This window comes from Sapajus apella, unplaced genomic scaffold (assembly GCF_009761245.1).
Source record: "Sapajus apella isolate SASKATOON/1434 unplaced genomic scaffold, GSC_monkey_1.0 scaffold66, whole genome shotgun sequence".
Lineage (NCBI taxonomy): Eukaryota > Metazoa > Chordata > Mammalia > Primates > Cebidae > Sapajus > Sapajus apella.
The window spans coordinates 1,932,990-1,948,982 of record NW_022437006.1 but is presented as its reverse complement, the minus strand read 5'-3'; the positions used below and the strand labels follow the sequence as shown (position 1 = coordinate 1,948,982).

Below are 15,993 nucleotides of genomic sequence, written 5' to 3'. Positions count from 1 at the left end.
TTACCATACAGTGTTTGTTGAAAGTTGAATTAGTCATGGTATGCTAGGCTATACTTTGGTAAAAAGAAAAACAATAAATCTGAAATTTTAGTGATTTAATCCAGTAAGGATTTATTTCTTGCTCACATCAAGTCCAGCACAAATTTGGCACCCCTCTCTCATCTCATAGCTACCTCGGTAGCATATGGTTTCCATAGTCCCCACCTCAGAAGAAGAGAGAGGAAAAGAATTGTTGCATGAGTTGTTTTTAATGGACAGGCCTAGGTGTGATTTAGCTTGGCAAGTGGCCAGGACATAGTCACATGGCCATAATGTAAATTTAAGGGAGCTTGGAAAACTCTCATGTGCCCAGAAGGAAGAAAGTGAAATGGAATTTGGTAAACACACAGCATTGTCCCTGCCACACAAAGTCTTTAAGAAAAATTCTTGCAGGGCTGAAGGAAACAATGATGCTTTTTTTTTTCTTAATGTTGTTAAATATCTGAGTTAGTTTCATGCTAGTGTAAAATGATATTTTGAGTCACAGAGACCATGAACCTCAATGTGAAAGTATCACTTCAAAATTAACCTTTAATTTTAAAACAAATCAAAGCTCTTTATGCCTTTTTATCAAAGGTACAGATAGTTGTTTAAAATGTGGCACTAGCCTAAATGTTTCATCCATTTCTTCCAATGAGGAAAGTCTTATGATTTCCCTTTCAGACTCTTTCCAGATCATCTTTATGTGAATTATATCACACCCATCAGTATGCTGCCATCAGAGACAAATGTAGCCTCCCCTTCAGAGCCTCTTCTTACAGGTCAGGTATTCATTCTGATTATTCACCATCTGTGCTGCTTTCCTTGATAAATAGTTTGAATATTACCATTTCAGGATTTACACATTCTCTTGCACTCATGGGCGTACAGGCACACATCTGCACACAGTTATTCATGCACACACACACAAAGGTCACCATTGATTTATTTTCCTCTTCCTTGCTTTATTCTCTTCCTATGCTTTTTTTATATGCATTTATTTGTTTTTTGTTTTGTACACTGTTACATCCCTTTCTACTAGGACAGGACCTGGCAGCTAGGTGCTACTTAAATAGTTGATAAATAACTCAGTAAACGAAGATGTTTTATGTTTCAATGTCAGTGAGGGTATGTATCTCTCTGTGCTCCCCTTGTATCATATGAAAAAACAAGGTAAGAATCTTTGACTTCTAAGTTGATTTTAGAAATTGTGCAATGTCCTAAGAAAAATTATGGCATTTATTTTTTGAAAATATCTTTATTTAATATGACCCCAGATTTTTTTACAAAAAAAACTAAGGTTTGGAGAGTCCAAGCAACTTGCCTATAGCTGGTGTTACTTGTGTTGCACACTCACAAATATATTGTCACCCAAATCTCTGGGAGAAGAATTATCTTCATTTTATTTGCTTGTTTGTTTGTTTCATTTTACTTTCCATAACTGACTTTATCTTTCTCATGAGCACTAACGCTTTGGAAGGCAGGTGGGAAAGTGGAAGGTGATAGGGCATAGATTCAGTTTTTAAAGTTTTATAGGGAACTCAATCTCGTTTGGTTAAATGCTAGTTTTCAGACTTTTTCTTTAATATTCTTCTTCTCCTGATCCCCAGAATGGCATCTGGATGTATATAAGAGCTTAAGAAATCTGTTGTTGATGGAAGAAGGAATGGAAGAAGAGATGTCAGAGAAATGCTTTCTTTCTAATATTTTCCACGTTCTGGGATAGGTTAGGTTCACTACTGATGTTTACTTACATGGGACTGCTCATCCCAGCATTCAGAGAATTTCCATGTACCTGACACTAAAGTCTGCGGCCCTGGCCCTTTATCTCTAATCACGAAGCTCCTGTATAATATGCTGGTTTTTTTCCCTACCTTGATTCCTCCTGGGTACATTGATCTTGGCATTTCACTGGCCACTGATCAGAGCCTGAAGGAACTTGTGGACCCGCCTCCCAGTAACCTGCAAGCACCAGTATTATGACATCTTTAGCCAGCCACCTCTAATCACCAATGATGGAAATGCCAGGATTTTCTTAGAAGCCTATAAGTTTTCCAGATTCTGCATCAGGAAGAAAGCTACTAGCACCAAATCTATTGGGTCTCTTAAATTCATGTGGCTGTTTGTACAGCACCACTCCACAAAGAGCCACCAAGTGTGTGTATTGGGTGGAAGGGGAAGAGTCAGTAGTGTGTGAGGGTTGGGAGGACATTGGAGTCCAACAGCTCTCTGACTTCTGCCTCTTTCTTTTCTTCCTACTTTCATTGGGTTGGATCAGTCTGGCTTTACAGTTTCTGCAATGTTTGACAAGAATTCTTCTTACAATGTATCTAATTCACTATAATTCCTGGTTTCATTGGATACAGAATTATTAACATTTGTTAATTACATTTAGTGTGCCATTTTGCTCTCAAAAGTGTTCTAGTTCAGATGTTAAATGACACGGTCATTTCATTTTACTTAAAAAAAAAAATCTGTTTCCATATCTCTAAATTTGCTTTGACATGTAAAAAAGGCTTAAGGAAATTTAGAAATCTAGAAATCATTTTCCCCATGGACAAAACCTGACTTTCAAGAAAATTAATCAATCCTGAGGCTGGACAAAGGAGAGATCAATGTGAGCTAGAGTGTATTATCTGGGAGTAATAATATCTTAATGTGCTAAGGCATTTTATTTTAATAGTAGAGATTTCTTTGAAATAAATGTCTTTAGGATTTCTGGAATAAAATTTCTGGGACAGTGAGGTGGGAAAAAAAAAAAGACCAAGGATTTAATCAAGTCAAAATTACAGGAGCTAAAAAGCATGGAAAAAAGAAAAATGGTTCAATTCCTAGACAGAAGAATAAGGGTGGTCTAAAAATGGGTTGGTGGTACAGGGAAAGTCTCCTTTTTACCACCCAACCTCCAAACACACTTCTAGATTAACCACAAGCCTGAGAAAATGACATTGGTCCAGGTAACAAGTGAAACATACAAAAAAGTGGTTTTATTCCCACAGTGTCATGGAGCATTCAGGTGTCCAGTTTCCTTTTCAATAGGACAGAGACCAACCACTTGCTTTGATTTCGAGAGCATACAGGATCAGATTCAGGAAGTTGGAGGTGGTATAAGGAGTTTCAGAAAGCTAAATTCAGAAGAGAAGCTGAAAATATTGGGGGAAAGATTGTGCCTAAAGAAGTTACCATTGTTCCCCTTTGGTCAAATTCATTAAGTGTAGTCAGAATATAGTCAGAATACATGGTCACTAGTTCAGTTCACACACATTCATATCATCAATCATCAATGATGACTCTGAAACTAAACATGAAAAAGTATGAAATACTTACTTTTCCAAAAAGAGGAAAAAAGAAAAGTCAGCCTGTTTAGCTACTTTAATCTCAAGACCTTCAGAATTTAAGATCATCTCTTATGAAGTAAGAAAGCTTACATCTTTTAATTATTTTGCTGACCCATTGCTAAAATAAGGCATTGTACATATGTCAATGCAGTCAGTCACATGCTGCCAAAACTAGAGTGGCATGTGATTCAGAAAACTGCAAAAACTTCAAAAGGAAACAAAGTTTTATCAAAGGCAGTCTTTTAAAATAAGACTGATTTTATTCCCACTTTTCTACAAGATGTATTTTATCTTCCAAATATTTTATATAAATTAGCCAAAAAACTTTCTTAAATACTATTAAAAGCTAGAATTTATTGAACCTTACCATATGCCAAGCATTATGTAAAGTATTTCTTGGGACATTGTGGAAGGTGTTGTTAGTATATCTGTATTAGTCAGAGTTCTCCAGAGAAATAGAACAAATAAGATGTTAATACATACATATGAAAACATATTCCCATAGAATGCTAAGACCTGTCACACAGATAAGGTGTCCCATAGATAAGTTTGTATATAGACAGATATTTATTTTTCAAAACTGACTTATGCAATGATAGAGGTTGGCAAGTTCAGAGTCACAAGCTACTAAATTACACGGCAAGAGCTCCAACAAGGTTTATTTGTTGGGAAATTTAGCACTCTAAGCCATCACGCTTTACAAAAGAACAATTGGGAGTTTGATAAGTTAATTGGGAAAGTTGGACCTTTCCAGACAGATGAACTAGCATAATCAGGCTCAGAGTACTGAAAATGTCTGACTTGTCCAGGGAATATGGTAAAGTCCAGCATCATAATGCATTTCCTACTTACAGTTTGCTATATATTCTTTAGTTGGTCACTCTGTCTTGACCTGGTTTCTAACAATTTACACAATGTTTTTTACGTGATACACCTAGAATATCAGAAAACTGTGACCTGAAATCACATATTCTTGTTCACCCATAGATTTCCTTTCTCATTTTTATACATTGTTGTAACATTCTTAGCTCTGGTTGAGGGATGTTTTTAGAGCTTGCTGTGCCGAAAAGATGATTCTGTTTACTGTTGGGTTGTCCTTAAGTGTGCCTCTGAAGTGAATATTCCCAAAAAGAGTTTACTTTCATTTCTTAAGGCAAGAAAACATTTTACTTCTGAAATACTAGTATTTTCCTTTTACACAGACAATGCAAATCATATAACTAACTCTGCTGTTTTTGTTTTTTGCTTTGGCAACTGGAAAGGTGAAAGACATAATTCTATTGTAAGAATTATTTCTTTTTTTCTTTTCTATATGGAGTCTCACTCTGTCACCCAGGCTGGAGTGCAGTGGTGCAATCTCAGCTCACTGCACCCTCTGCCTCCCAGGTTCAAGCGATTCTCCTGCTTCAGCCTCCTGAGTAGCTGAGATTACAGGTGCGTACCACCACAACTAGGCTGATTTTTGTAATTTTAGTAGAGATTGGGTTTCACCACGGTGGCTGGGCTGATATTGAACTCCTGACCTCAGATAATCCACCTGCCTCAGCCTCCCAAAGTGTTGGGATTACAGGCATGAGCCACTGCTTCCCACCTTATAATAATTATTCTTATTTCCCCTCACCCCTGCTCTCTTATCTTTATTATTCAATTTTAATTTTGTTTTAGTTTTATGTACTTCTTTTTTTATGTTCTTAATAACCACTTCAAATTCTTTATGCTGCAAAATGTAATAAATGAATAAATGTATGAGAGAATAAATCAATGAGCAAGTGAATAAACAAATGCACAAATGACAAAGAAATAGTTTTTATGACTTAGCCAGAAAAAAAGCAGGGAAATGTAGCCCCAAATTCTACCTTTCTGGTTCAAGGGATGATGTGTTTCATATGAGTTTATGAAGACCTATGATTGTTTTTTTCTCCAATGTTTTGAGAGGCTGTTTTTCTCATTAACCCTGGCTTATAAATAATTCAACTGATGTCTTGACTTCTAGTTGTAGGTTCTGTTTTAGTCACATCTCTTACATTACCAATGTCCTAGGTTCCATGTGCAAATAAAATTTCAATAGCCCTACTTTGACATTATTTGTAAATGTCTCTGTACTTATATCTTAGGTCCTGGTTACAAAATCTCTCTCTCTCGCCTTCTCTCCCTCCGTATCAAAATCTCCATATTGTGTGTATCAGTGGTACATTCTTTTTACTGCTAAGGAGTATGTTATTATATGAATTTACCACAGTTTTTTAATCATTCACCCATAAAAGGACATTTTATTTGTTTCTAGTTTTTGACAATTATGAATAGTGTTGACATAAATTCTTACAAACAGGTTTTTGCATGAATGTAAGGTTTTATTTCAGGGGAAACAATAAATACCAGGCGTGGGATTGCAGAGCTCTAAGGGAAGTAATTTTTTTTAAAAAGAAGTCACCAAACAGTTTTTAAATTGGATGTACTTTTTTTGCATTTTCACCAGCAATATGAGAAGTGCTCACTATTGTCAGTTTTATTATTTTTTAACTTTTAGACATTTTGGTAGGAGTGCAGTGGCAACTCATTGTGGTCTTAATTTGCATTTCTCTGATGGCTGATAATATTGAACATCTTTTCATGTTCTTATTTATTACGTACTCAAAAATTTAACTCTGTGAAGAGAGCTAAAGATTGTTACCTTCAAATTTATAGATAACATTTTTATATCATTAGAGTTATGATAGAGCTAAGACTGGGGTGATAAGAAAGATAAAACCAGGCTAAAGCATTCTGCTATGTTCTGAAAGATGGTGGCATGAATCTTAATTAATAAGGTCTATTAACACCTGATTTGGGAGAGAGACTTTAGGATTTATTCCTGAGTAGTACATGGTAATATATCTACCTCAGTTAAATTGAACTAAATGAGTCAAATTAAGGAAACTCAAGCCCCTACAACTCTTCTGCCTCTCTAAGGTAAGAATTTATTGATGCTACAACCTATTGTTGAGATTATCCATATATTTTCTAAAAAGGTAGGACTATATGAAAATAAATGCTCTTGTCTATATTGTCATTCCTTAGATCATTGAATTTTCCTTTATGATTTTAGCTCTCCCACTGACATTAAAAAGTAGATAAAAATGACCATAAAATTTAATATTTATATTTAAATATCTATAGTATATAAAATACTTATATATTTATTTATATTTATATAATTTATATTATTATATTTACATTTATATCATTTACTTATTTTTATATATTAAATATATATTCATTTATATTTTATATAAAAATATATATGTATCATACATACTTAAATATCTATATTATATATTTATTTATTACATTTACATATTATATTTTATATATTAAATACAATACATACTTAATATATTCATATTTAAATATATATATTACATATCTAGAGCTTATAGTAAAGGACATTTGCAGGAGATGAGCTACATAGACCAAGCATTCTTTTCAGATAACAAATGCTATGGCTGGAATATTTGCTCCCTTCAAAACTCAAATTGAAACTTAATCCTTCATGTGACAGTATTGAAAGGTGACGCCTTTAAGGGCTGAATGGGTCATGAGGACTCTTCATTGATTAATGGATTAATAGGTTAATGAGTTATTGGGTTTATAGGTTATTGTGGGAGTGGGACTGGTGGCTTTATAAGAAGAGGAAGAGATACCTGAGTTAGCACACTCAGTTCTCTCACTGTATGATCCCCTGCTCTGCCTCCCAACTCTTCAGAGTCCCCACCCCCAAAAGACTCTCATCAAATGTCGCTCCTTGACCTTGCACTTCTCAGCTTCCGTAACTGTAAAAACAAATTCCTTTTGTTTATAAATTACCCAGTTTCAAGTATTCTTTTATAAGCAACAGAAAATGGACTGAGACACATCTGTACTGAAATTTTCATTTTTGCAATATTTGTTGAGCTCTGAGTCCACAAAGATGCTAATATGAAAGCAAGAGAACCAGTTAACCTGCCAGTAAAGGTGGCTGCTTCGAGAACCCAAAGCTGTCAACTGAAATTTAGTCTTCAGGTTCTTATCCATGCAAAATTGAGGTGCATGAGAATTAAGAGGGAGGTTACGCAAACGTGCAAATCTTCACTTTCTCTAAAGCAGCGTTCATTACATCATCAATTAATTGAGATGTGTTTATATTTTTATTCATTTCAGACACAAAGGGCCAAGACTTCAAACTATGCAAAGTGAGTAAGCTCTAGTGCAGCTATTTCCAGTGAATAATAGCTTACCGCTCTTTACCTAACTATTGTATGTCAGATATGCTAATTGCTTCCTTGAGTTTCTTGTACAAAATGTGCTCTTTTTAGTCAACCGTTTTTTAGTCAAATACAGTATGTGCATGTGTTCTCTCTCTCTCTCTCTCTCTTTCTTTTGCTTTTGGCAGCTTAATTGCAACACTGTCAAAAAGATCACAGCAAAAAATCTATTCATTTCTCATCATTTTCATTCAAATCTGTCTCACAGTAGTGTGTTTAAATTTGTTAAATAGAAGAAAGATTCTGTAAAATGTATATTTTTATAGTATAAATGAACAATCTGTGTAACATTTGCTTTTATTAAAGTGAAAAACAAGAGTACTTGCAGATAGAGTATTTAAATTCTCATAAATACTGAGACTATTTTAATGATTAACAAAATACCCATTGGTACTCAATGGTAATGCAAACCCTCTCCCATGGGTTCTGAATAAATATTTATATTTCTTTTTCATTTACCTCTCAAAAATATTTTTTTATTAAATGTAACTTCTGACAGAAATCTAAACAGTTTATTTAAATTCTAGTTATATTTTGTATTCTGTAGTTATAAATCACATTAAACATCAGATAACTTCCAGTCACACAGAGATTCCTTAGAGTTCTTTTCACTTATAATTATTTAATTGTCTCCACCCTTCAAACAGCTCACCAGAAAGAAGTGGCAATGCCCAAGTCAAGTCGAAACAGTATTTATATCTGTGGAAAAAGTATAATAGCAAAAATGAAGGATAATATATCTAAGATTTAGATGGTTTACCTCCTAAATCTACCCAAGGCAGTGAGTGGTTAAGGATATGCAATAGTCTCTCATTTCCTATATTGAGATCTTATTTAGCAAGCAGTATCATTGATAGAACATGTCACCTCAGACCATTTTAGTCAGCTTTGAAATAGGATCAAAGTGGCAGCAATACTATCTATCAGTGAGAATGACAGTGAAGCAGTGTCATTCTCTGGGGTAAATACCTGAGGTTCGTTGTCTCATGCCAAGAAAATTAAGGACACCAACACACACAAGGAATTGAGTTTAGGAGCAGAGGTTTAATAGGCAAAAGAAAGAAGAAAAAGTTAAGAGCAGAGGCTTAATAGGCAAAAGAAAGAAAGGAGAATAACTCTCTCTTGAGAGAGAGAGGGGCACCCAAATGGAAATTCTGGCCCACAGCAAAAAGCACCAGATTTTATAGTCAGGCTTGAGCAGGCAATGTCTAATTTACATGCAGCCCACAGATTGGTTCAGCTAGGTGTGATGTATACATAGCCAGTAGGGAAGGCTGGCCACCCCACCCTAATCTTATTATGCAAAGGGACTTTCCACTTGGCCAGCCTTATGTTGTCTGCTCCTTAGTGTACACGTGGCTGGCCAAGAGAAGAGAACATTGAGCGGCCATTTTGAACATGCCTAGTCCCGGGTGGCGTTTTCCTAATGGCACAGGGGCTAGCATTAACTCATGCAGGCTCCCAGCTTGCTTGCCTGTGTCTGCAGCTTGATTTTACAGGCTGCTCTTTGTTGGAAAAGAAAATGATTTAGAACTGCTTTTTATTGAAAGGATGATGACTTCCTTACTGATGACTTCCTTACCCTCACTATCTGTCTAAATAATTTCTTGTTAACTCCCATATCAATAGCTATGTGTAACAAAAATAACAGAATCCGAAATAATACTGGCTAAATGTATGGAAGATTGTTTTTCTTTCGTTTAAAAGGAGTCCTGAAATAGAGTTCAGGATTAGTGTTGCTGTTTTTTGGTCCTTAGTGTTTAAGTTTCTACTCATTGTTCTAAGTGCATAGCTTTCATCTTCAAGGTTGCTTCATGTTCCAACATGGTTATTGGAGCAACTGGTCATCACTTAAATATTCTAGACAGGAAAGAAGGCAAGAAGAGAAAAAATATGGCCTCAGTATGTGAATGTTTGGAATTTGTACATTTTTATGTATAAAATTGTAGTGGTATACCATTTTAAGTCATTAAACTATATAAAATATGAATAATTATTCCACTGCTACTTGGAAAATGTATTCTTGCTATAAATGCATTATAAGTTCCTTTACATATTTCAAATAATTCTTATTGTTTAGCTCCTATATTTTCTGTAACTATTTTTGACATTTATTTTTAAAGCCTGAAAAATATTTTATATAATTGTATTTCTGAAAATATTTCCTTATATCTTTATAGTTTTTTCATATATTTGACTGTGAATATTTAGTGACTATTCATAGTTCCTTCTGGACCATTTAACCTTTCTCACTTCCTTTTCCTTATCTACAGAGTAATGATAGTACCAATGCCATCTCATAGGAATATTGTTAGAAAACTGAGATAATATACATGAAACATTTAGCAAAACACTTGCCACATTATTGTCAAATTAGTTACCCACCATTTCTGTAATAAATAGTAAATAAAATATGGCATTTTAAGCAATTAATTGGCTATAACTAAAATTTCTTAGACCATCATGTTAGAAACATGCTCCTTCAAGTAGGCAAGTGGCAATGATATTGGCTCCATAGAGTATAAAATACAAGCATTCTAAGGGAATGGATTTTTGTCTTTTCTGTTTACTCCTATATCTCCAGTGTCTAAAATAGTCCCAGACACATAGTAGGCTCTTAATAAATATTGAGTCATCACTGTATACTTGGTCTAGCAGCAAACCATATTAATAAAGCAAATTCTCAGTTTTAAACTTCTGAAGTCAACCCATGGACAATGCACTGAAGCCTCACTTTGGGTTGCAAAACGAAACACAAATATTGGAAGCTTTTGTAATAGAAAAGTGAAGGTATAACAGAAAGAAGACATAAAAGCAGAGAAGGAGGGTGTCATATCACAGGTTTGATAATTTTTATCTATCAACTTGAAGCAAGATACTAGAAATTTGGTTTAAGTTTTCAGGTAATTATGCAACAATAAAATATAATTACAAAATCAGGCACAGTGGCTCACACCTATAGTCCCAGCACTTTGGGAGGCTGAGGTGGGTGAACCATGAGGTCAGGAGTTTGAGACCAGCCTCAGTGGGCAGATCACTAGGTAGGAGTTTGAGACCAGCCTGACCAACATGGTGAAACCCCATCTCTACTAGAAATGGAAAAAAGTAGCCAGGCATAGTGACAGGCACCTGTAATCCTAGCTACTCAGGAAACTGAGGCAGGAGAATCACTGGCACCTGGTAGGTAAAGGTCACAGTGAGCTGAGATCCTGCCATTGCACTCTAGCCTGGGTGACAGTGTGAGATTCTGTCTCAAAAAACAAATAGATACAGATTTTGATAACTAGAAGTAAGGTGCTGCTTTAAGAAAATCATTAAATGTGGGAGTGACTTTTGAACCAGGCAGAAAGTGGGAAATGGAAGAACTTTAAAGAAAGAGCAAGTAAAAGACTGAAGAACTTTGAATAAACTGTTAAAGAGGCTACAGGCAAGGGCTTAAAGGAATGTGAGGAAAATGTTATTCAGAAGTAGAAGAAAGGAGATGTTTGATATCACTGAAAGTTTAGGAACATCATTACCTTCCGTAATGTGAAGGTAGAAAATATGCCCAAATAAATGGGATAATGTAATGTGTTTTGGTAGATTTCCGGATAGAATATCGAAGGTGTCACTGGTTTCTTCTTACAGTAAAATGTGGGAGGAAAGAGATAAAAGAACTATTAAATACAAAGAAGCAATGAGTTGCTGGCCATAAAATTGCCTAGCCTCTCCAGGTGGTACATGATGATAAAATTAACAAATGGCTTCCTGGCAAAAATCAAACTCAAAACACCGATGGAAATTGCTCTAACGATAAAGCCTAGCCTTCACCAAATTGTGATATAAATAAGAAATAACGCTTTGTTGTATTGAGCCTCTAAAATGTGGAGGTAATCATTTTGCAGACTGACCCCAATTTAACAATTGTTCAACTTACATTTTTTTAACTTTATAATGGAGTAAAAGCAATATACTTTCAGTGGAAACCATACTTCAAGTACCCATACAACCATCCTGTTTTTCACTTTCAGTACAATAGTCCATAATTTACATGAGATATTTATTACTTTATTATAAAATAGGCTTTGTGTTAGACTATTTTGCCCAAATATAGGCTATCATATGTATTCTGAGCACATCGAAGGTAGGCTAGGCTAAGCTATAATGACTAGTAGGTTAGGTGTATTAAATGTATTTTCATTGTATGATATTTTCAAACTACAATGGGTTTTTAGGGATGTAACCCCATCATAAGTTGAGCAGCATTTGTTACTGAAAAATAGTCTAGTATATTCTGATCAAATAATCATCAAAGCCAGCAATGCAGATGAAGAAGGAACAGATTATATCTGAAGTTCTCCAAAAAGCAGTGTGTCAGACTTACCTTCAAGAACTTTGCCAAAATTCTCATACCCACTTCTCCTCCCAACCCCCATCTTTGAATAATATCTTTTTTATATGGATAATTGATATGGTTTGACTCTGTGTCCCCACCCAAATCTCATGTCAAATTGTAATTCCCAATGGCTGGGGAGGCACCTGGTGGGAGATGATTGGATCATGGGGGTGGATTTCTCCTTTGCTGTTGTCATGATATTGAGTGAGTTCTCACAAGATCTGATTTTTTTTTTAAAGGGTATAGCACTTCCCCCTTCACTCACTCTCTCTCCTGCCACCATGTGAAGATCTGCTTGCTTCCCCTTTGCCCTTTCACCATGATGGTAAGTTTCCTGAGGCTTCCCCAGCCATGTCTCCTGTATAGCCTGCAGAACTGTGTTAATTAAACCTCTATTCTCTATAAATTACCCAATATCAGGTAGTTCTTTATAGCAGTGTGTGAATGGACTGATACAGGAAATTGATACCAAAGAAGTGGATTCTCACTATAAAGATACCTGAAATTGTGGAAGCTACTTTGGAACTGGGTAATGGGCAGAGGTTAGAACAGTTTAGAGGGATCAGAAGAAGACAAAAATATGAGAGAAAGTTTGGAACTTCCTAGAGACTTGCTGAATGATTCTGACCAAAATGCTAATAGTCATATGGACAGTGAAGTCCAGGCTGAGATGGTCTCAGATGGAGATGAGGAACTTTTGGGGAACTGCAGCAAAGGTCACTCTTGCTATGTTTAGCAAAGACACTGACAGCATTATGCCTTTTTCTAGAGATCTGTGGAACTTTGAACTTGAGAGAGAAGATTTAAGGTATATGAAAGAAGTTTCTAAGCAGCAAAGTGTTCATGATGTGGCCTGTCTGCTTCTAAAATCCTATGCTCATTTGCATGAACAAAGAAATAACCTGAAACTAGAGCTTATATTTAAAAGGGAAACAGAGCATAAAAGTTTGGAAAATTTGCAGCCTGACCATGTAGTAGAAAAGGAAAACCCATCTTCTGGAAAGGAATTCAAGGCTGCAGAAATCTACGTTAAGTATAGAAGAACCAAATATTAATAGCCAAGACAATAGGTTAAATGTCTCCAGGGCATTTCAGAAACCTTTACAGCAGGCCCTTTCATCACAGGCCCTGAGGCCTAGGAGGGAAAAATGATTTCATGGGCCAGGCCCAGGGCTCTGCTGCTCTGTGCATCCTTGGGACATGGAACCCTGTGTTCCCAGCTGCTCCAGCTCTAGCTATAGCTAAAAGAGGCCAAGGTACAGCTCAAACCATTGCTTCAGAGGGTACATTCCCCAAACCTTGACAGCTTTCACATGGTGTTGGGCCTGTAAGTGTGCAAAAGGAAAGAGTTGAGGTTTGGAAGTCTCTGTCTAGATGTCAGAGGATATATGGAAACCCCCAGATGTCCAGGCAGAAGTCTGCCAGAGGGGCAGAACCCTCCTGGAGAATATCAACTACATTAGTGCAGAAGGAAAATGTGAGATTAAGCACCCACACAGAGTCCCCACTGGGGCACTGCCTAGTGGAGCTGTGAGAAGACTTTGTCACCATCCTCCAGCCCCCAGAATGGTAGATCCATCAATAGCTTGCATCATATACCTAGAAAAGCTATAGGCACTCAATGCCAGTCCATGAAAGCAGCCAAGGAGAACCACACAGGTGAAGGTCCCCAAAGCCTTAGGAGCCCAACTTATGTATCAGTGTGGCCTGGATGTGAGACATGGAGTCAAAACAGATTATTTGGAAGCTTTAAGATTTAATGACTACCCTGCTGGGTTTTACACCTGCATAGGGCCTGTATTCCCTTTGTTTTTGCCAACTTTTCCCTTGGGATCACATGCCCCCATTGTATCTTTAAAGTAACTAAATTGTTTTTTACTTTATAGGCTCATGATGGAAGGGACTTGCCTTGTGTCAGATGAAATTTTGGACTTGGACTTTAGAGTTAATGCTGGAATAAGTTGACTTTGGGGGACTGTTGGGAAAGCATGATTACATTTTAAATGTGAGAATAACATGAGATTTGGAAGGGCAGAATGACATGGTTTGGCTCTGTGTCCCTGCCCAAATCTCATGTCAATTATAATTCCCAATGTTGGGGGAGGGACCTGGTAAGAGGTGATTGGATCATGGAAGTGGATTTCCCCTTGCTATTCTCATGATAGTGAGTTCCCATGAGATATGGTTGTTTAATAGTACATAGTACTTCCTCCTTTGCTCATTCACTCTTCTGTCACCATGTGAAGACATATTCACTTCCCTTTTGCACTCTGCCATAATGGTAAGTTTCCTCAGGCCTCCCCAGTCATCCCTCTTGCACAGCCTATGGAACTGTGAGTCAATTAAATCTGTTTTATTTATAAATTACTCAGTCTCGGGTAGCTCTTTAGAGCAGTGTGAGAACAGACTAATATAATGATCTACAGTGAATAGAATAGCAAGGAATTGGTGCCTATAACTGAAAGGACAAGAACGTAATTGAATAATGAGTTGTATTGTATATTCAAGTTCTTCATAAGTTGCTTTGCAACTCAGAGGCATGTGCCTAATGATTAAGGGAAGCTTAATCATGCATGCTCTGAAGCCAGGATACCTAAGTCCAAATCCCAGCCGCATTTTTAGACAATTAACCTCATCTTTCTGTGGCTCTGAAAAAAATGTATCAAACTTCTGAGCTTGTAGTAAGAATTAAACCATTAATACGTAAAGAATACTTATGACAGAAACTGTTAAAGTAGACTTAGACTAAGATTTCTGTACAGAAAAAGACCCAGACACAGGATATTTTTCCTGCAATTCCTACTAAATGATTTCAATTTTTTATCTTGTTGGGGCTGAGAAAATGACACCCTGAAGTGAAATCACCTTTGCAGAATTATAAATAATGAGAGGAATCTAACATGACTGACTCCATCTTGCTTCTAACCTTACAGGCTAAATTGTTTCTTGTCTATTCTAGTGTGGAGGCCAAGATGACTATAAGATAAATTCAGTTTATAATTAAACTTAGTTTATAATCTATAATCTTTAAGGCAAGGAAAGATGACTTGCTTCCTTGTTTGGAGATTTAAGCTGCATTAGAGATTAGAATTATGGTAGGGGCTTGACCTTTGCTAAAGAATAAGCATAAACAATAACCTGTCGTTGCTTAGCTTGCTTTTCTGTAAGTTGCTTACTGTCTCAGTCATGTAACTGCAGGTCACAAGATTTGTAACTTCCCCAACTATTCCTATAGATAACATCACTATTGTAACCTACAGAGCTGGATTTTGAGATATTTTTCAGATTTAGGATTTTGGTAGACCAAGGGACACCATCTCGTCCTGAGATCTTCAAGCAGCTGAGTCACTTCCTGGGAAGTTTAAACACTCTTGTCATTTCATCCACAGCCAATCAGTTGTTTCTGTTCCCCAGCTGCCTCAGTACCCTTAAACACCCTAGCCTGCAAATTCTTGGGAAAGCAGATTTGAGAAATACCTCACATCCATCTGCTTGGCTGGTCTTGTGGTCATTAAACTTTTTGTTTGCTGCAATACCTGCTGTTCTAAGTACATTGGCTTTTCTGGACAACAGTCAAGAAGAAGCCATTGGGTTATGACAAAAGTATGGTGCTTCGCATGCTCAGTACTTTAAACTAAATGAGATTGGAGGCCTCAGAAGTTGCTTCAAAAGCAAAGTGTTTTATCTTCTCATGTTTCACAATCCTCTTTCTTCCCCAAAGAGAGTCATAGAAACCAGAATTTCCCTCTCCCAAAATGGGTCATAAAATCTAAAAATGTTACTCTAACTGTCCCCCACCTTTCTATGTAGGAGCTGGCTGTAAAGAAATCTCTGACCTATCATTACAGATTGTAGACCATTAGACCCTCATTCCAGGAGTCCTGCCCTATGCCCAGAGGAAGGAATGCTACACAGAGAGGCAAAGGAAAATCTGAACAAATGGGCAATGCTGGGCTCCTTCCCCACCCCAACTCAGTCTATT

General features: G+C 36.5%; 1 protein-coding gene across 1 annotated transcript in view; it reads left to right on the top strand.

Annotated features, from left to right (window-relative positions):
* The window catches only part of SYT10 (synaptotagmin 10), a 93,742-nt gene extending 90,963 nt beyond the window's left edge, over window positions 1-2,779 (top strand). The window contains exon 9 of the transcript XR_004259918.1: window positions 714-2,779. The gene's annotated coding sequence lies outside the window, so the exon portion shown is untranslated. The remainder of the gene's footprint in view (window positions 1-713) is intronic.
* The last annotated feature ends 13,214 nt before the right edge of the window (window positions 2,780-15,993 follow it).